General features: G+C 37.0%; 2 pseudogenes; one reads left to right on the top strand and one right to left on the bottom strand.

Moving 5' to 3' along the window:
* Window positions 1-296: 296 nt before the first annotated feature.
* Window positions 297-1,514, bottom strand: LOC100684839 (annotated as a pseudogene).
* A 4,930-nt stretch (window positions 1,515-6,444) lies between these two features.
* LOC111091741 lies at window positions 6,445-7,281 on the top strand (annotated as a pseudogene).
* Window positions 7,282-20,869: the final 13,588 nt, after the last annotated feature.

Below are 20,869 nucleotides of genomic sequence, written 5' to 3'. Positions count from 1 at the left end.
AATAAATAAATCTTAAAAAAAATTAAACCAGCTGACATGACAACAAACAAATCTGTTTATAGTACAACCAAAGTATATATAAAGTTTATAAGAATAGTTTAGCATCTGTATATCTATATTTTTATTTATATTAATATCTACAGAGAGATGAGAGGGAGAAAGAAAAGGAGAGAGAGCAAAAAAAAAAATAGCAATATCTACTGAAAGACAAAAAGATTAAAATAAATGGAAAAACATAATGTGTGTGGGTTTTTTTTTTTTTTTTCCATGTAGAAGTTACTTTATTGAGATGATTAGGAGTGCTGGTTTCCTGTCTCCTGTCCCGTCCCCTCAGTACAGTGTCATGGGTGGAAAAGACCAGGCCTCTGGGCTGCTCTGGGCCACTACCCAGGAGAGGCTGGGCAGTGGGGCAGGGGGGCTGGGGCTCCAGTCCAGGGCAGAGGTTCTGGGCAACAAGGGTGATGGTGGCTGAGGCAGGTGCTGTTTGTGGCCCAACCCCCCAGTACTGCTGAGGGGATGGTGTGGCAACCAGCCAGATGCTTTTCAGCAGGTCAAAGGCTGTTGGGGGGCCTCAGGCTGCCCCAGATGGTGAAGGCAACAAGGGCAAGGGGGGTGGCCAGGGACCTTTCGGTGGTGCCAAGCTCCCCCTATGCACCATAGGAGTGCTGGAGCTGTGAGGCATGGCAAAGGTGAGCTCCTTTGTCCTCTGTTGCCTCCTCTGCCTCCTCTCCCCTGGGCACTGGTCAGGGCTGTTGATCCAGGAAAGTGTCATTCTTTGGCTTTCAGGGCCCCCAGGCTTGGTCCCTGGTAAGGGCAGCTGGCAGCCACGGAGCACCAGGCTGAGGTCAGGCTCACAGCCATGGCAGGCCTGTAAGGTGCTCACAATGGCATCCCTGGCTTCTTGCACTAGGTTCCTCCTGGGGAAGGCCTGTGGCAGAATCAGCTGGCACTGGAGCTCCTCCAGCAGCTGCCCCAAGCCAGGGAGCTCTGCGGGACTGGAAATGGGCGGGCCTGGGCCTGAGCCTCAAGGCATCTGGTTCTCCTTGCCTCTTGACTGTAGAGCTGGTTCTTGTGCCCACTTGGGCTTGGGGAGGGTATGGCAGGGAGTGACGGGGTGCCTGGTTCCAGGGGCCCACCACTAAGCAGCCGAGCCACGTCCAGAGATTTCATCTCATGGTTGAAAAGACCCCGGTGCTCCCGGCTCAGCCAGTCCTGGGTTATGACCACAAGCTTGGGAGCAGTAGGGGCCACAAGAGGATCCTGACTGGTCACAGAAGGATGCTGACAGGTCAATGGCCACGGCTGCCCATCAGGGACTCATTATGCTCCCGCCTGGTCTTCCGACGGCAGACTCCACCAGGTTTCTCAGGCTGCTGGAAAGGCTGGGGGGCTGGCCCCGGGGGTCCATAGGGTCCTTCTCCTGGACCAATGAACTCCACCCCCACACACCCCACGTGGCTGTGGGGTGCAGTGGCTTCCTTTCCATGGTAAGCCCAGCTCCCGACACACTGGCCTCACACTGAGCCTCAAGATGAGAAAAGACAGAGTTCATTGTACTTAATAAAATGAAACTCAAATTTGTCTGATAGAATAAATATGATAAACTCGTCAGGAAAAGCATTTTAAAAAGTGTAATGAGGTAAAATAATCTTCAGAGATATGAAAAGATGAAAGCTAGAATAATTAACACTTTTTTACCATGATCAAAACATATAGACAGGAGGTCAGAAATAACACCAAGATATACATGAAATTTAGTCTACAATAAAAGTAGCATTTTTTTTTTAAGTCAGTGAGGAAATAAAAATGAATCTTACTGGAAAGAAGTTATATGTGTGTGTATTTTATGTGTGTCAAGTTATGTTTTCCCTTTACTACAAAAATAATTTCCTTACAGATCAAGTTTTAATGGTAAAGTGAGAATATAAAAATTAGAATAGATTGTGCTTATTAGAAACACTTTTTTTAAGGAAATCTTTGCCAAAGAAAGGAGAGAATTCCTTCTTTTTACCCAGTACCTGATTAAAGCTTGGCTTGATTGTAGAATGAGACAACACTTAAAATACAAATATTAGGGGAATTTTTAATAAAGAGACTTTTATTTTTCATCAGAAAAATGGTATACACATTATATACTATTATGTTGTTTTTACATTCTATTGAAAATGGGACGTTTTTATATAAAGTACCTAGACAGTTTTCTACCTTTCTACTCCTAACTTGAGAAGTTTAGTTTGCTCCTTTGTTAATGATCAGGTTATGAGACAATTAGGATCTATTACACCACTTTTCTCTTTAAGTACTGCTCGTAAGGATAACTTTTTCTAATCTCTAATATATTACACATATATAATATTTCTGAAGAGAGAAAACGATAAATTAATTCTGCAGAATATGACATGTTTTTTGTTGTATCATGCATAAAAACCTGTTAGGATTTGAATATCAGGCTTAGACTACCATCTATAAGGAAAAAAAGTTATACTTTATTAACTTCAGTTTGCCTTGTTTTTTTTTTTTTTTTTGTTGTTGTTTCTTTGTTTTCTTTAAATAAGGGATAATTATAACCTCGGAAACAAATCTGAGCCTCAGGATGGGACTCTGCAAGGTTCTCCTAGCTTACTTAGTTCAAAAGTCACTTCTAAATATACCATATGCCATATACCATTAATAAGTTATAATGAAATACAGACATATCTAACTATATAAAACTATTAAATACTACATAAAATAATTTATCAGAATATAACAAACTGAGAAAATAAGGCAATGAGAATTCTCATTTTTTATTTATTATTATTTTTTTAAGATTTTTTAATTTATTCATGATAGACAGAGAGAGAGAGAGAGAGAGGCAGAGACACAGGCAGAGGGAGAAGCAGGCTCCATGCAGGGAGCCTGATGCGGGACTTGATTCCAGGTCTCCAGGATCATGCCCTGGGCCAAAGGCAGGTGCTAAACCGCTGAGCCACCCAGGGATCCCCCAATTCTCATTTTTTAACTAATACAGAGCTGATATAAATGAAGAAATATACTACAGTTAATTCACTTGGAAAACAGACAGAATACATAAATATTTAAAAGATCAAAGATTGGGCACCCCGGAAAAACATAATGTGTGGCTCAGCAATTTAGCGCCGCCTTCAGCCCCGGTCGTGGTCCTAGAGTCCCCAGATCAAGTCCCATGTGGGGCTCCCTGCATGGAGCCTGCTTCTCCCTCTGCCTGGGTATCTGCCCCTCTCTCTCTGTCTCTCATGAATTAATAAATAAAATCTTAAAAAAAAAAAAAAGACCAAAGATTTTGTAAAAAGTTAAAAATAGCTAGACACTTTGGATAGCACATTTTAAGGATGAAAATTATCTTAGTAAATTTGGGCTGCTATAATAAACTACTATAGGCTGGGTGGCTTAAACAACATTTATATCACATAGTTCTGGAGCCTAAAATACCCAGATTAGGGTATCAGTGTAGTCTGGTTCTTGGTTAGGCTCTATCACTGGTCTACAGACAGATAACTATCTTCTGCTGTGTCCTCTCATGGCTGAAAGGGAGCCAGTTAGCTCTCTGGCCTCTGCTTATAGGGACAATAATTCCATTCATGAAGGTCTACTTTTATGACTTAATTACCTACCAAAGGCCCCATCTTCAAATATTATCATTTTGGGATTAGAGTTTCAACATATGAATTTCGAGGGGACTCAAACATTAAGTTTACAACAGTTTAAAAAAAATTAAGTTCACAACAGAAATTAAAAAAAAAATTTCACTTACTATATTATTAAAACTGTTAAACTGGCAAACCAAGAGTATTGAGTGTATATGTCTCTATAAGCTTAATTGCTTAATTCAAGTGAACTGTGGTGAGTTATTGTGAATAGTGGACAAAATCCGGAGTCAGCCAAAGTGATTATCAGCAAAAGATTAATAACATAAATTATGGGGATCCCTGGGTGGTGCAGCGGTTTGGCGCCTGCCTTTGGCCCAGGGCGTGATTCTGGAGACCCGGGATCAAATCCCACGTCGGGCTCCCGGTGCATGGAGCCTGCTTCTCCCTCTGCCTGTGTCTCTGCCTCTCTCTCTCTCTCTCTCTCTCTCTCTGTGACTATCATAAATAAATTAAAAAAACATAAATTATGGTATATTCATTTGATAAAAAGTTATTATAAAGAATTACTATGCTGTGGAGGTTATGAGATAAATGAAAGATATTTAAACAAACAAATTAATTAAAAAGCAAGATACCAAACAATATATCAATATATTATTTACCTGTTATGTACAAATCAAACAAGTGGATAGATAGGCTACTGTATATATATCAATGGCGAGGAAGTAGATGCATAGTTAGATAAGACAGTTGAAAAGTGTCTTCTTTGCAGAAGGAAGCAGACCAATTTTAAATAAATCATTTTGGAGAGAAATACTAGGTTATGGCAGGGGTATATGGCAGAGAAAGGACGTTTTCACACTTCATTTTATCTTTTTATAAAAAAATTAACCATGTTGCATAGAACAAATCATATGAACTACTCATTGAACATTTTATTTAGTACAATATACAGAGAGAAAAGTGCATAAGTCACAAGGGTACAGCATAAGGAACCCCTTACCATGTACCCAGATTAAGAAATAGATTATACCCTAGAAATATCCTTCATGCATGCAAGTCTGGTCTTGGTTTTAACATGATTGATATTTGGGCTTAATTTGACTGGTATTATTTAATACTAGCCTAGAATTCCAAACCATGCTTTTTGTTTGTTAAAGGAATCTAGATTTATTTTAGGAGGAACTTCTTTTATTTTCTTTTTTTTTTTTGAAGTAACATTTTTATGAAGTAACTCTCTTAAAAGTGATTAATTAGCATTTTATTCTTTCAAAAGAGGCAAATAGTCACTAATGGTTCTCCAGAAACTGGAAGAGGAAAAATGAGAGTTCTTGGGTTTTGTTTGTATTTTTATCTTTAGATTCTTTTCCTCTAGAAAAAGAAGGAATGGCACATACCTGCTTCGTGATGTTTTACACCTCAACTAAAGTGGCTTGGGTGATTGGAGTTGGCAGGGCAAGCTTGGCTTGGCCTTACAATGAGGGATTTAGTTCTTTATTGGGGTTGTAATGTCCAAGCTGGTTTCTTCAACCCTAAAAACTTAGATTCATATATTGAAAACCTACTAGTATTTTCTTATGAAACATCCAGATATTTTCTCAGCCAGTAAGTCCAAAACTATCCACATACTATTTTGAATTTTAAAAGTGCCACATACTTACTGTAGAAACACAATGCACACACAATACAGTACAATGCAATTATTGTAGAAATACAATGCACATACGCACACACACTCATACACACGTGTATATTAGTATCCTCTTGCTTTTTCCTATTGTAAATGTGATTGTTCAAAGTTTTTTTTTTTTTTTTACTATCCACATGCAAAATGCTGTAACTATTTATACATAAGTTTCAAACCAAGTAAAGTTAGACAATTTTGCACAAGAATCTACTTCTTTGACTATTATATGCACTTGGTTGCATTTAAATTACAAAGAGGAATGTGCAGCAGGATAGAGATCTTTCAGGTTCAAAGCCAGCACAACATTACCCTTGAGTTACTGGGATGTGATTTTCCATAAATATATTTTCCTTCCGGGAACCAATACACTCATTCTAGAGAAATGGCAGAGAGCTGTACTGTGACATTTAGTGAAAATTCAGTTTGGAAATGGACCTGTGGCTTCAAACTATTATCTCACTTGCATGCATCTTAGATCAAGACCATTGAAAAACGGTTTATTCAAAAGTCCAAATGTCAGCATGAAGTATTCAGGAATTAATGTTATTCTGAGGGATGTGCTGTGTGTATATGTGTGTGTGTGTGTGTTGATATTTTCAAAAAAGTAAAAAAAAAACCTGCAAAGATATTTTTTAACTATGAAGCAGGCATTTTTATTATTTCTAAAATTTTGCCTTAGAAAATTTGGGTTTAAATATAAATTATCTCAAGGTAATAGATGATTTCTAGTAACAAAAAATTAAAACATAACTAAACTTGAGATATGCTAAAAGAATCAAATCACCTGAGGGCACCTGGGTGGCTTAGTTGGTTAAGTGTCTGCCTTTCGCTCAGGTCATGATCCCAGGGGCCTGGGATGGAGCCCTTGTGTGGGTCTTCCTGCTTAGCAGGGAGTTTGCTTCTCTCTCTTTTCTCTCCCTCTGCCCCTCCCCACTGTTGGTTCTCTCTCTCTCTCTCTCTCTAATAAATAAATAAAATCTTTAAATTAAAAAAAAATAAAAAGACTCAGTTAAATGAAATATAGGTCATTGAAAAGGGAAGGCATTTTGGAGACTATTGTTTTAAAAACCTCTGCAGAAGTAGGTGCTTCTTTATAGTATGTGTGTGAATAACTTTGATTTAAAAATTATCTACTTTCCATCTTGCATGATGGCAGGTGAAAAATCTGAGAAGCTGGATACTGAGGAAAAAAACCTGAAGCCAAGAAGGCTGTTGCTGGGGAAAAGTTAAGAATGGTAATCTCAAGGCTAAAACACCAAAGAAGAGGAAGCCCCGCTGCAGCCAAAATCCTGTCCTCGTTAGAGAAATTGGCAGATAATCCTGATCAGCTATGTACTCCAGAAAGGTCACATACAAGAGAAAGCATTCAGCAGCTAAATTCAGGGTTGAAAAGAAATAGAAGGAAAAATTTCTTTGCTACTATCACAAAACCAGTTGGTAGTGACAAGAATAGTGGTACCCAAGTGGCTGAACTTCGCAAAATGTGTACATATTATCCTACTGAAGCTGTGCCTTGAAAGCTTGTTGAGCCAGGGCAAAAAACTGGAAGCTAGCTAGCATCACGCCTGGGATTGCTTTGATCATCTTACTGGGAGCCACAGAAGAGGATGGTTTTCCTGAAGCAACTGAACATTGGGCTGCTACTTGTGACAGGACCTCTGGCCCTCAGTCAAGTTCCTCTGCGTAGAGCACACAAGAAATTTGTCATGCCACTTCCCCCAAAATTGGTATCAGAAGAGTGAAAATCCCCAAACATCTCACTGATGCTAAGTTTGAGAAGAAGCTGACTAAAACCACATACCAGGAAGGTGAGATCTTCAATACTGAGAAGGAGAAATATTAGACTACAGAGCAGTGCAAGGTTGGTCAGAGAGCCATGGACACACAAATTCTGCCAAAAATCAAAGCTCCTCCTCAGCTTCAGGGCTACCTCTGCTCGTGTCTTTTCTCACAAATTGGATCTATCCTGACAAACTAGTGTGCTAAATTTCGTTTCTTTCCCTACATTTCTTGCAAAGAACCTAATTAAATAAGTGATCCATTAAATTAATAATCAAAATCATAATCATAATCATAATTAAAGTCACCCTTTAGTGACAAATTTTGAATAGGGAACATTTGTATCAGATAATTTCTATGTCTTCTACCTAATAGTATACAAAAATGATGTTTTGCATGCTTCCAGAGAGCAAAGCAGAAAGATAGATATGCCTGGTCATTGTTGTAAAGGAGTTCTGTACTCTGGAGAAGATGAGACACTGGATAAGACAAGCATAGTGCGAGAGAGAATGTGTAAGTGACAAGAAAGCAAAAACAACTCCTCTTCTGCCACACAACTCCATTGTGCCTGAAAAGTCAACCACCTCTGGGTAAATTTCAGTTTTATAAATCTCCTGGATGTTACACTTACTCAGAGTAAATCATTACTACCCATGGAACCAGATCCAACCACCCAGCTTCAGTGAAACCAGGAATGATCCCTTGATGTTGCATATTCCTTCTTCTCTGTGCCTCCAGATATCCATTATGACCTAAGCTCATATCTTCCTTTCCTTTACCCCTTCTAATCTGACCTCGTTCCTGATCTCTACCTTCTAAACTATGGTCTTTTGGGGTGTTTGTTTGTTTCTTTGTATGCTTGTTTTTAAATTTGACCTCAGTATAAAGCAAATTGGCATCCTGAAACTCTCCCCAGAATGTTTACCTACTAGCTCTTAAAGAAACTTGAGTGTGCCCTAAAGTCCCCATGTCTTTTGTGGCCATTTCAATCTCATGGTGCTTACTTTATTTTTTCTTTCTTTCTTCTTCCTTCTTTCTTTCTTTCTTTCTTTCTTTCTTTCTTTCTTTCTTTCTTTCTTTCTTTCTTTTCTTTCTTTCTTTCTTTCTTTCTTTCTTTCTTTCTTTCTTCTTTCTCTCTCTCTCTCTTTTTTTTTTTTTTTTTTTTTTTTTTAGATTTTACTTATTCATGAGAGACACACAGAGAGAGAGGCAGAGACACAGGCAGAGGGAGAAGCAGGCTCCATGCAGGGAGCCCGACATGGGACTTGATCCCAGGTCTCCAGGATCAGGCCCCGGAATGAAGGTGGTGCTAAACCGCTGAGCCACCCGGGCTGCCCCCCTTATTTTCTTTTATATCACAATTCCATAGAAGTTATATAGCTTTAACCCTATTGTAATTATCAGATCTTTCCAAACTAAAAAGTATTTCCATTTCTTTAAGATATATATCAACTAGATGAATACGCTACTCATTATTCATTACACTCACTCATCTTCCTTGTTTCCATGATGTACCAACTTCTTGCTACCTCCCCTTCATCCAGTCAAAATGTACTTCTTTACTGAGAGTTTTACTTTCACATAGTTTTTTTTTTTTAAGATTTTATTTTATTTATTCATAGAGACAGAGAGAGAGAGGCAGAGACACAGGGAGAGGGAGACCAGGCATCATAGAGAGAGCCCGACATGGGACTCGATCCTGGGTCTCCAGCATCATGCCCTGGGCTGCAGGCGGTGCTAAACTGCTGCGCCACGGGACTGCCCCACACAGTTGTTTTTGTAATTCTTGGTAACATCAATATCCACACCGATAGTTATTTCAGATAACACATAATTTTTCAATGTCTTATCTCTAATAAAATTTTCCCCAAGTTTTATTCACTTATTCTCTCTTATGACAATACTCAGGACAATTATAATCATCAAAACTTGACCTCATTATCAAAAATTATAATGCAAAACCCTAGTCTTCCAAAAACAAATCTCTTTCTTTTTAGTTTGCTTTATCGTGAACTTTCAGTTCAACTCTTCTGTGACCTCTGAACCATTATATCCTCCCATCTATACATCTTACAATTTGCTCATCACCTGTCCATTATCCATTTCCCTCACTTCATTTTTTTTTTTATTGAGCAGCTTAGAGTCTATGGTACATTATATATAATTACTCCTCCATGCCTCCATGAGTGTTTTTGAATCCATCCTCTGCTTTTTCCCCATCCCTGTCACCATATTTTCCTTCTGAAGTTCCAAATCTGAATGAACCTAAAGAAAATATGAATGTGTCTCTCCAAAATATGCCACTTTGGTATATTGATTATTTTGAATTAAAAGCGCTTAAAGGGGCACCTGGGTGGCTCAGTTGGTTAAGCATCTGCCTTTGGCTCTCTCGTCATGATCCTAAGGTGCTGGGATGGAGCCCGTGTTAGGCTTCTTGTTCAGCAGGGAGTCTTCTTCTCCTTCTCCCTCTGCTCCATGCCCCTACTCCTGCAGATGCGCTCTCTCTTGTGCTCACATTCTCCCTCCCCCCCCCAATCTCTGGAGATAGATAGATAGATAGATAGATAGATAGATAGATAGATAGATCACTGCATACTTTTCATTTTCTTCCTGGAACATAGTTTATAAAAACATTTGTGTGATTTTTACCTGCTTAATGTCTGTCTTCATAATGTCAGACACTAATATTGCATGTACTTTTCTTAGATGGTTTTCATTGACTTTTATATTCTAGTCACTTTGTCTATCTTACATCATACAGGGCAATACACACAGAAGATATATTTGTTTGTTAAATGAGTGAATAAACAGACCTACTACTTTGATCTTATTACAACAGTAATATTTGTATCTACATGGATAAAGGCTTAGAGAAGAAGTCAAGGATTTGGCATTTCCTCTATGTTTTCACAATTTTTAGAAACAGTAGGTTTTCAGCTGTTCCTTTGTCTCATTGAAAGTAATCATATCCTGTCAATACATTCTTTTTCTTATTTGATATCTGTAACTGACAGCTTTATCTTCTCTTCTCTTGCTAAGCTAAGGAGGTCTTTACCTGCTTGCAGGCAGAGTGGGAGGCTCTGCTCCAAGGGAGAACCTGCTTTTACTTTGGTGCCTTCAGGGCATTTGACATCATTCATTTTGATCAGGCTACTTTCTACCTTATTAGTGATGCTACATGCTTCATGGTCCTGGTTAATTTCCTCTTACAGATTTGCATAAATTGTCAACATTATCCTATATCTCAGCTACATATTCCTTCAGGGAATTGATCAGCACACCTTCTCTCACTTGAATACTATATTTAAATTCCCTACATATCTGTATTGGAATATGCCTGGGGAAAAATGGAATATCTAGAGAATGCCTGGTTATAGACATTACCTGAAGTATAGTTCAATAATATCATTTTATGTATCAACAGTTGAAATGCTGGATTAGTTTACCTGCTATTTTTTAACATGTTGGCAGTTTCTTGTTTGTTTAAGTAGGATCTTCCTTTTCTATAACTTTTCTGTAACCATTAAATATACCATGTAGAGTCAGATATGGATTATTAGGAATTAAGTTAATTTCTAATTTTATATTCTAGAGATTTAAAGTTTTAGGTATCATAACCTTTATTAATATCAAAACGGAGGTACTTACTGTTTGGTGAGGTATGGAGAATCTAGCATAACTACTATCTAAGAAATAAAATATAAAGATGGACCAATTAAAATGAAATAATTCACTGTTATATATAAGCTCCCAAATACAAGACAATTTTGCCTACAGGCAAAACCCACTTTAAATGTGTTTTGTTTGTCTCTATTACTGATCTTCGTTTGCACTGGTGTGTGCTGAGAGTTTAGTCAAAGAATTGTTTATTCCATCTTGGTTTATAGCAATGAGTAGGGTTGAGTTCATGTAGGAAACAGAAACCACCTAATGATATTTGAAAAAGAGTATTTTAGTATGAAGAATACCATGCTTATGAAACTATTGAAAGGGAGGAAATGATAAAAGAATAGGCTTCTCAGAAGGACACACACGATAATCCCCATTTTCCAGAGAAGCTACAACCCCTGTGCACTAAGCATGAATTTTTAGGAAGTTGCCATTGGCTTCACTGTATTCCAAAGCACATTGCTCATCTACCTTTGGGAAGCTAGGACCAGAAACCTAGTGCCACCACAGGCACAAGTGTGTCTTGACACACATCAGTTGGGGATGGACACAGACACTGATTCTGCCCCACTGACTGCCATGATCACCTCCTAACACCCACAACCCAGACATAGTAGCTGAAAATCTGTTTCAGACAAAACCACATCTTTGCTTTCCAGAAGAAAATATATAAATAACAAGAGGATTGCTTGTGTTCCATTTTTGCCTTCCAAGGCTCAAGTGAAAATGTTGTTTTTAGCTTTATGGCATTCAGAGTAGGAAATAGGAGTAAATGCTGCGTGACATTGATAAAATCTACCTTAAATATCTGTGAAGGAAGTCAACATAAAAAGCTCCATTAAAAAAAGTTGGCCACAAATATTCCACTTCACAGATATTATGATTTTGAAATAATGCAAAGTATAGAATCTGTTCTCTATTCCCTGAATTCCTCCTAACTCAAAATATTTGAATTTCCTAAATTCCCTAGGCTTTCTCTTGCCTTCTACCTTGTACATTGCTCCTGAAACCATACATCATTCTCTCCCTATATCCTATTTATTGGCCTACCTGTCTATTTCAGGAAGCCTTATTTTATCTCCAACTTCACTTACATTTACTTCCTCTTATATGCTCCCAAAGATCTCAGTGTAAATCTCTATCATAAATTAACTGTTAATATGCCAATATATTCCAATAGACCATAACGTTTTCAAACAGAGTCTTCTTCTGTACTCAGTATGCATGGCAGGTGTTGAATACAAGTTATTTGAATCTATGTTCAAATGCCATTTTCAGGGTTTTTGGTACCATTTAAATATACAAGCTTCCATTACATTCAAAGTGTTATGTTCATGATTATATGCACACTAAAGGATTAGATACTTGTTCTCAGTTTTAAGATTAAATGTATTGACCTGTTAGGTTGATCTAATTAGGTTTTATTTTTCTTCACAAACTTGAGAAGCTTGAAAGATAAGGAAGCTTCTGTGCTCTCCTATCCAGAAATCTTAAATCAACCATTATGTTAGTCTTAGCTTTTTCTTTTTATATAAAAAAAAAGTTAGTAACTCACAAAAAAATTAGAAGTTGTCCTGCTCACAGAAGGCAATCACCACCACCACCCCTCCCATCCACCACTAACAACTAGTTTTGAACAGCAAATAAAATGGGAGGAGGAATGTTTAAGTGAAATTAGAGCTCCTGCAAGAGTTGGTGGAGTTGAAAACAGAAGAAATATGTTTTCTCAGAATTAATGACATTGCTTTTCCCTTACCAGAAATTCTATCCCAACTCCTCAACCATGACTATTATTTGAGAAAATGTCAACAAAACGAATTTTACATGTTATCTAGTAAAATCCCACTGATATTTAAAAATATTTTTTTTCTAATGATGAGGTATTTTCAACAAAATCACAGGAATTTTTGAAAAATTTCAGATGCATATGGTAAGTGTTATAGACTGAATCTAATTCATAGTGAATTGCTTGTATTTAGAAATGGTATTATTTATTTATTTATTTATTTATTTATTTATGGCAAAAATTGAAATTCTAAAAGCTGCAGAAGAAAAATTTGGAAAGTAAATTATAGACCATAACAATAATTATGATATCACTATGTTTTTATACATTACTTGTTTTTTCTTTTTAAAGATTTTGTTTATTCATGAGAGACACACAGGGAGAGGCAAAGACACAGGCAGAGGGAGAAGCAGGCTCTGTGCAAATCTGATGTGGGACTCTGATCCTGGGACTCTAGGATCATGCCCTGAGCTGAAGGCAGATGCCCTTAACCGCTGAGCCACCCAGGTGTCCTTATACATTACTTGTTTATCTCAATAACAAACATGGAACAGGTAATAAAAAACCCAGATGAGATGGCAAACATCTTTACAGTAGAGAGTTAAATAAAAAATAAACAGCCATTTTATGAGCTACTTACATCTAAACATAGATATCATTAGTAATTGAGGGGTATTGTTTGGGAAGGAGAATAAATTGTGAGTTATCACTCATTCTGCTGCTAATGACTAAGTAATTAAAATGCCACAAATACTTGTTCAAGTTTTGAAGATGAAAAGCTGGCCAGGGCTGGGTTGGGAAAGGATGAGCAAAAGGGAGAAAAAGAAGAAGGGAAGGGAAGGGAAAGGAAGGGAAGGGAAGGGAAGGGAAGGGAAGGGAAGGGAAGGGAAGGGAAGGGAAGGGAAGGGAAGGGAAGGGAAGGGAAGGGAAGGGAAGGGAAGGGAAGGGAAGGGAAGGGAAGGGAAGGGAAGGGAAAGGGAGGGGAGGGGAGGGGAGGGGAGGGGAGGGGAGGGGAGGGAAGGGGGAAAGACATATGGGTTAAAGTAGGGAGAGAGTAGGCTTTTTGTTTTATTTAGTTAAATCTTAATAATTTCTTAATTTTCAGTTTGAGTATATATAAATGAGAATTTTCTTTTAGATAGGACAGTGTCATAAGTGGTTTAAATTATATAAAGGTTATAAAAATTTCAGAAGTATATTTTTCCAGAGTAAACTGAAAGAGGTCACCTTCTAGAAATTTGCCCTATCGCTATACTCACAAAATTTCACCTGAGTCTTCTTTGAAAAATACAAACATTAAATTAAAAAAAAAAAAAAAAGAAATGTGGAAGCTCACATAATACTGATGAATGTAATGTGTCATCCATAGTGGCAATTGTTTTTTGAAGTCACAAATTTTTTGATTAAGACCGAAAAAGGAATGTGGTTCCATGTGCCAAAATATTAGAAAAAAAACTAATACCTCTTAAGTACATATAAAATGGACTTTAGTATCCCACTTTTTTTAATTTATTTTCTCTTCTTTATTCTCCCTTCCTTCACTTCTTTTTTTCCCTTTGTGTACTGAATTTGTGGAACTCTATTTTTGAAGAGGTAAAAACTATTTTCCTTCCTACACTGAATTTGTGAAAGTGAACTACTTTTGAAGAGGTAAATACTATTGCTTCAAATCCCTGATATCATGCTTAGTCTACATTCTAATTTTGCATAGTTCAGGCATTTGGTATATGTTTCCAATTCCTTTGGTTTTACTGACAAGTCACAGTACAATGCAGTGCCTGACTCATACATGGCTTTCAGTAAAACTTATTGATTGAATAAATGAGTTCAGGTATATCATGAAACAGTGGCCCCTTTTTGTTGTGAAGCTTTCCCGTTGTATTAGAATTCTTCTGCTGCCTTAGTAATTTCCTACAAAGTAGTTTAGAACACAAATTTATTATCTTAAAGGACTGGAGGCCAGAAGTTCAACACAGATCTCACTGAACTAACATCAAGTTGTTTAGTAAGGTTGTATTTATTACTGGAGGTTTGGGGAAATAATATGCTTCCAGACTCACTTAAGTTGTTGGAAGAATCCAGTTCCTTGTGGTTGGAGGATGTGAGTTTCTATTTCCCAGGTGGCTGTCAGTTTGCAGCTGTCCTTCACTCCTAGAGGTCTCTCTTCTTTCCTTACAGGTGGACCTTTCATCTCAAGGTCAGCAACAGTGCAATGAGTCCTTTTGTTCTGCATCTCTCTTCTGCTTACAAATGGAGAAGGTTATTTGCTTTTAATGAATCATGTGATTATTTGAACCCACGTGGATAATCCAGGGTAATGCCCTTATTTAAAGGTCTGGAATCTAAATTACATCTGTGAAGTCCTCTTTTGACATCCAATATAACATATTCACAAATTCCTGAAAATTAGGGCATGGACACCTTCAGGATGCTATATGCATTCGTTTTCTTTAATGCTCATTTGATTATTTAAGTGACTGATGTCGAAAGAGTAGCTCAAAATTTGTGTGTTTTAGAACACTTGAAACAAAGTCAAAATGATCCTTGGAGTCTTGGGAGGAACTTCTTTACTCAAACATTGTACTTGGCTGCTAGTTATCATTAATATTTATCTACCCTGGAGTAACAAAATAAGTGCTTTATAGTCACTTCTTAAAGTCACATGACTGTGTCTTTTTGATCATCATTTCCTCTGTGTAATTTGGTAGGAATAGCAGGGGAATGGTATTTACTCTGCTCAGGTATCACAATAGTTCACAAACAAGACTTAATATTGATAAAACATGACATGAACCTCCTTTTGAAGGTTAGATTTCAAGAAATAGTGAATTAAGTTGTAAGTAATGAGCAAGATCATTTGTAGTTCATTGATATGTGATTGTTGTAGTCCATGATTTGGGTTTGCATACATTAAAGTTGTTAAATATATATATTTAAATATAAGAGATTTAATATAAAGATTATAATTTCAGGACTTATGTTTAGCAAATTTAACTTTAATGACAATGCCTTATATTTATATAGTACTTTATAGTTCAGAAAGTGTTTTTTTTATATTAACAAATATAATTCTATTATAAAGTTATTGTGACAAAGTATATCATCTCTATCCAATGATAGATTGAATACATGGCCATGAACCTAAACTGAATTCTTTAGTTCCTTGTTTTGGTATCTAGTTTTCTGTGTTTTTGTGTGTATGTGCGTTTTAGTAAGTGTATTATTTAAAGATAAGATATAAAACTAGATAAGAGTATCTGTGTGATAAAAATGATATAAAATCCTCCTAAAAGTAAAAGGATGGAATAAATAGATTCTGGAAGATCTGTCCCTGCAGCTCTATTTCTCAAATCTCTCTTAGGGATTGGGAGAGGCTAAGCATATTGCAGATAACTTTAATACTTTAACAACTTTTGTTACTTGACAGTTTTACTGACATCTGACAATTTCTAAAGTTTTATTCTTTTTTTTCTTGAGATAGGGTTCATTTATTTGATGCCTATATTTATACAGGTTCTATAACTTCACCACAAAAACAGTTAAAATAATTAAAGCCAATAACACACTCAAGGGCAAACATTTGTCAGTCACTGTATGTCACACTCCTATGTATGAGTTATTGCTTATTTATGCACTGCAGCCTGAGGTAGAATTTCCTTGAATTATAGCTACCCAAACTCTAAAACTTCTAATTATTTTTGTTTTTGGATCAACCCAAGCAATGAAAGCACAGTCATATTATAACAAAACCCAAAAAGACTGAGAACTTCCCAGAACATTCCTTTAACATAGAAGTTAGACATCTATTCCAAATCAAGTCTTTAAATAATTTTGTTCAATTGTATATTCTGTTCTATTTTATAAAAATTAATCTCTTGTGCCAGTGAAATCTTTAGAGTGCATAAATGAATTGCTTAAAATTCCACCAAATATTTGAAATTTAATGTGAGAATTATTTCCTATTGTATATTTGTTTAGTAATTCACAATCTTTGAGATTCTGATTGATACTGAACCTGCACTGCATTATAATTTACTAGATCTTTTCAATGGCAATGAATCGTGACAACTCATAAAATACTCTATATTGCCTTGTTTATTTCAAGGACATTTCTCTAATTTAGAACAAAATAAAATCAGGTGAAGACAAGCCAAATTTTAAAGAGAATATCATTTAGTTTTGTGAACTGCATTCCTTGAGTGGCACAAGCAAAATGACTGGCTAGGGTGTGACAAATACAATAAATTAGAAAAGGTGTCTCAGTCTTTAGGATTTCCTACCAAATGGTTTCTTTAATCATTAAATACTGACCTAGTCTGGGAGAGAAGTTAATGAAATCTGGCTGGAAATCTATTGCACCTGACCAAAATGGCCTTCATGTTCACCTCAGATTGACTAAAGACTTTAGACATGCTTCTTCTTGATTCTTGTCTTCTGACCTCCCTTTTCTTAGAACATTTACTTTAGAAAACTAGTAATTGTCAATCCTTTCTCTGACCCTTTGAGATGTAAATCTTTTTAAAAAACCTCTTGTCAGTTTTACAACCAAGGACTGTATTTCTCAAGGACCTGGGAGCCATCCCTTTGAAATACAAACTTCAGGAAAGGTAACAGCCTTATTCCCAGTTTTCTATAGAAGGACAGCAGCTGAAGAGCATCTTCATCCATGTTGTAAAACTCTCCTGTCCTGAGCACTTCCCACTCCAATTCTTAAAATTTCTTCTATTTGTTTTATGAGGGTTGTGCTCACACAGAGTTCTGGCCTTTCTCTCCCGTTGAATGGTCTTGAATAGCCTTCCTTATTCATTTGATTTTATCCTGTGCAATTTTTCCTTGACACATTGTAAGACAAAACCTAACTATGAATATCAGAAAATAAGAAGGAAAACTCTCCTTAACTTATAATATATAGCATTAAATTTTTTTAAAAAAAGCACTGTTGGCTCATGAGAAATAGTAAGCACATTTTAAGCATATGTTTTTGCCTTTCTATTTACTGAAAATTGCACTAAAATAAAGTCTTAGGGTGCATGAGAAAGAAAAGTGTAGCAGTGTAGAGAAGAGTGACTGGGTCAGAGGTGATGTTAGTCAACAGTTTATGAGTGAATTCATCAAATTTCATGAAGGGTGTAGGTGAAAAAGGAATGTGGAAAATTCCAAAGCTAAGATTCCTAGAATATACTTTGAGCATCGCTAGAAAATGTGACAATCAGTGTGCCTGTTACAACATCAGTGGGCCTCAGGGCTTCTATCAGAATTGCCTGCAGAAACCTGAGTGGAGAAGCAGGGCTGCACATTAAGAGCTCACAGAAGGTTGTAAAACCAGGCAACTGGATCATTCTTCCCTCATCCCCAAACAGAAGAAAGGCTATGAAGTACAGAGTAAGCAAAACTGAGATATCTTTTCAATAAACTGAAAAACAAAACCAACCAACTTGCCCAGCAAACAACCAATGATACAAGAGGCTTAGTTCTACACTGAGGTTCTTAGGAAAGAATTCTTCCCATTCAGATATTTCGAGAACCCACAGGTCTCTTGTTTCACAGAATTCCTGCTCAAAGAAGAAACGTAGAGTTCTTTCCATTCAATAGTAAAGAGAAAAATGCAAAAATCCACTAACCTGCTTTTGGAGTGTGAGTAGATAATTGAAGGTCGACAGATACACAAACCGAACTAGCAATATAAAAATTAAAATAGTAAATAAATAATTATTTCCCTTAAAACTGTACATGAAACTCATGGCCTAAATATAAAACAAAACACTTGATAGAATGTAAGAGACCAGATTCCATTATCTATAGTTCCTTATTTAGTTCTTTGTTATCTGTGCTGCCTTTCATGGAAATCTTGTTTACTTGCTGATATTAAATATTTTCATAATGAGTTATATTCTGGGTGAATTACTTTTTATGGAATCCTGCATGCACAAAGCTGTTTAAAATTCCTAAGTTCCTGGGATGAAAAAAGGAAAATCTTCAGGTATACTCTGATTGAGCTGGCTAGCTGGATGCAAGGCATTTTTTATGATTTGTTTGGGGAACGTACTTGTTTTTCTTTAGTTAGTCCTGAGTTATAAGGGAGGGGCAAAAATTAGTAAAATTAGTAAGCTGGTAATTCTTTTTTCTTTTTTTTTTAATTTTATTTATTTATTCATGAGAGACAGAGAGAGAGAGAGAGAGAGAGGCAGAGACATAGGCAGAGGGAGGAGCAGGCTTCATGCTGGAAGCCTGATGCGGGACTCAATCCCCAGACTCCAGGATCACACCCTGACCTCAACCACTGAGCCACCCAGGCATTCCAGTAAGCTGGTAATTCTTGATTAGATCTAGCGTTTGGGGATGATTGCTAGAGGCTGCAGTCTAGCTTCCTGGGCTGGTTACTGCATGTACTGGTTATACATGAGAGTTCTAATTTTTTATTTGGTCTGGTCATTGTCCATTTGTATACTCATTCTCTCAGGGCTTTAAATCCCCTACAAGCCTAAGTTTTGCAGCTTTGACATTACTGCCTCTCCCTAAACACACAGACACACACAGACACACACATAGAAGTAGGGCATGAAAACTCCAGTGCATGAGATGGACTACCTGTTGCAGCATTATGGTGAGCTGGTTTACTCATGCTTACTTACTCTAGCTTTCATGTTTCCTCCCCCTCCTCCTTCTCTTTCACTTTGGTATTTAGGGATTTTCATTCACTTTCTTACTTTTTAATTTTATTTTTAATGCTCAGTTATATAGCTAATTTTCTTATTCTATTTTAAACTGCATTTCTAGGAGTTTGGAGGAGAAGGATTTTGCATATTAGCTTGTCTTGCCACTTTAACCAAAAGTGTTTATTACATTTACAGAAATAAAATTCAAAAGATGAAGACAGGTAATAAAAAAGAGAATAAAAGGGAAGCATAGTTTGACACTGATGTTTAATTTTTAAAAGTGGAAAATTTATCATGAGAACTCCTATGGCTTTGAAGGGTAGAATGAAGCTAAAGTCTCTAAGCATTAGTTACAAAATTGCAATTTGTAGGGTTAGTCCTGTAGAAAGAAATACGGTAAGGAACATTCTCTTAAGAGCACTACATACTCAGGTTTCTGTAATTATTCATCATGGTTATGGGGAACATTTTGCTCTAAAGTGCCAAGCTGGGGATCCCTGGGTGGCGCAGTGGTTTGGCGCCTGCCTTTGGCCCAGGGCACGATCCTGGAGACCTGGGATCGGATCCCACGTCGGGCTCCCGGTGCATGGAGCCTGCTTCTCCCTCTGCCTATGTCTCTGCCTCCCTCTCTCTCTATGTGACTATCATAAATAAATAAAAAATAAATAAATAAAAAAAACTTAAAGTGCTAAGCTTTTGGATGTTGTCTTCTATGAAATTGTGGTCCTTTCTTTACATCCAACTTCTCACTCTGTCTCCTTTTGTGCACTTGCTTGCACAAAACACCCTCTTTTATGCAATATGCTCTACTTTATTTTTCCAACTTACCTTGAAAGGAGAAATGCAAATTAAAAATAAGAGACTTAGTTCTCCCTGTTGAAAGTCAAGAAAGAGACTTTCCCTTTTTCTTAGAGCATTACTACTTCAGAAAACTTGAAATTTTCAGTGCTTTCTCTCTTTGAAATGTATGTAAATATTTTTAGTTGCTAAATAGGTCCTCTTACCAGGACCAAGAAATGTCTTTTTCATGAACCAGGAACCATCTCTTTCAAATGTAATTATTGAGGAAGATAGAGTCCCTACCTCCCAAATTCTGTGAGAGGCCAGGAGCCTGACATAGACAGGCCTCTCCCTCCAAGTTGTAAAACAATCTCTTGTCATAAGGATATATTTTTCCCTCAGTAAAAAACAATTAGCAAACCCAAATGGTCACCTTAATTACCATGTGAATCTAAGATGAATATGTGTGACAAATGGTGCTTTCCATCCTTTTACCTAAGAACTAATTATTATTTGAGAACGTATGCAATAGTTCACACTTGCATGGTTATCTAAGAGAGTAAAATCTCTTTCTTTTTTTTTTCTTTTTTCTTTTTTTTTTTAAATTTTATTTTATGATAGTCACAGAGATAGAGAGAGAGAGAGAGGCAGAGACACAGGCAGAAGGAGAAGCAGGCTCCATGCACCGGGAGCCCATGTGGGATTCGATCCCGGGTCTCCAGGATCGCGCCCTGGGCCAAAGGCAGGCGCCAAACCGCTGCACCACCCAGGGATCCCTCTTTCTTTTGTTTTCTTTTTTTTTTCAATGTTTTAGTAGATTGCCTATGATTTGCATCACATTCTGATGTAATGCTTATTCAATAATAAAATTGTTTTCTTTCTCCACTACTTATGACTAGGTTTT

This window comes from Canis lupus, chromosome 22 (genome assembly GCF_011100685.1).
Source record: "Canis lupus familiaris isolate Mischka breed German Shepherd chromosome 22, alternate assembly UU_Cfam_GSD_1.0, whole genome shotgun sequence".
NCBI classification, from domain to species: Eukaryota; Metazoa; Chordata; class Mammalia; order Carnivora; family Canidae; genus Canis; species Canis lupus.
This window is presented reverse-complemented; position numbering and strand designations above follow the sequence as displayed.